Source organism: Peromyscus maniculatus, chromosome 7 (assembly GCF_049852395.1).
Source record: "Peromyscus maniculatus bairdii isolate BWxNUB_F1_BW_parent chromosome 7, HU_Pman_BW_mat_3.1, whole genome shotgun sequence".
Classification (NCBI taxonomy): domain Eukaryota; kingdom Metazoa; phylum Chordata; class Mammalia; order Rodentia; family Cricetidae; genus Peromyscus; species Peromyscus maniculatus.
In genome coordinates, this window is record NC_134858.1 from 46033690 (window position 1) to 46035552 (window position 1863).

Here is a 1863-nt window from a genome sequence, read left to right on the forward strand (position 1 = left end):
ATCTCAGGAAGGTTACCACAGCAGGCAGCTCTCTGAAAGTTATCTTGAGATATTAGGATGAAATAGAGGCCTCTTGGCTGGCCTGGGACCTGTGCTTTTCTCTGTTTGTATTCTAGACATCACCCTGGAGCTGTGATTTCTTAGATGGTGGGGACAGCAGATGGCAGGAGCCGTCACAGCTGGGAGAATCCCATTTTTGTTCTGTTCCTCAGTTTCCTTCCTCTCTGAAACAAAACTTATGAAGAGGATGAGCATGTGGAAGGGCTAAGCTAAAACAGTTCTGTAAACCAGGACTGCTGGCCATCCTTTCCTTCCAGGGCAGAGCACCGTAGAGACCTCCGTAGAGGTCATGTACTCATGATGCTACTGCTTTGGGCTGCAGATCTGGCCCTGGAGGGGAGGGGCTGTCAGTTGATATCAGGGCCATGGGACTCTAGACGGAAGTAGTCTAGTTAGTGCTCAGGTTCCACCAAGGCAGGACTGCTTCTGAAAGAATGTTATAAAGAGCCTGGTAACTGGGATTGCAGTAAAGTGAGCCAGGCAGGATGTGGGATGGGAAGTCTCTTCCAGGGCCCTTCACTACAAAGGGGGCTGTTGATGGCATCAACCCTTGATCTTTAGATCCCATAATAAGGTCACTCCTTGGGAGAAGCAGAGTCCATATTTAAGTCCTGCTAGAGATTGCTGGAAATCAGACCCCATACCGAAGGCTCCCGACCGGAACCTCACTCTGTTGATAGCAGGCAGGCCCTTGTTCATTTTGTCATCTATTATTGACTTTTTAAAATGTCATTAAGTTGCCTCATTTTGCCGTCAGAACTCTGTGACATGGAGATAGTAAATATTTATAGCATCAATTTCAAGTCTGTCTAATTGTAGTCTGAGAAATGAAGTTCAAGCCTCCCCTGGGTAAACAATGATGGAACCAGGACCAGAATCAGACCTCCTGGCTCTGACTCTGGCACTTTCTCTAGCATGCAGTGAGAGAGGAGGAGGCTCCACAGCCATGCCTGCCTTACCTTCCCCTCTGTTGACAGAGGGAGAAAGTAGAGAAGGCCGGGATCAGTGTAGAGGCTAACACAGAGTACCATCGAGGCCGAAGAGGCCAGTGGTAGAAAGTAGGAAGTGAAGAAGGAAACAGGTGGAGTTGGCATGGACACTTCCTGTTCACAAACTTTTTTGCGTTCCCCATTTCATTAACAGCAGCAGTGGAATTTCATGGACAATTGGCGTCGAGCACTAACTGGGAGGTAATGAAAGAGGGAGGCTGTTGGAATTTAAATTCTTTTTCTTCAGGGTGGGGATGGGAGGGCAGATTTTTTTTTGAAGGCAATTTTAGTCCTGGAATAGGTTCCTAGAAAACAGCTTTGGACTTTCATGGCCTGTGCTGGCAGCATCGGGGTGGATGATTGTCTCTAAGCCTTGCTCTGTCTTTCTGCCCACCAGCCTCCTGAAGACTACCCTAAGTGAGGGGTGGAGATGTGAATGCCTGAGGACTGGATAGCTGACCTTGGGTAGATTTTGTCCCTCTGACTTGGGAAAGCACATCAGATATGAGTCCATCAAGCAGCGAGCTAGAATGAGCAATTATTACTGCATAACCCCTACATGTAGAACTCTGTGGACCGGGGTGGGCTAGCTATGGGGAAAGCAGAAAGAGCAAACAGAAAGCCAGAAGCCCACACTCACACCAAAGACTCAGACCAGAATCCATCTCTGTCAATTGATAGCAGGCAAGTCTCAGATTTATTTTTGTCATCCATGATTTACTTTTCAAAATGTTGAGTTATTTTGCTCTCATAATTCTATGATATGGAGAGAGTAAACATTAACAGCCCCTACTTTAAATAAGGCAGAATGAAG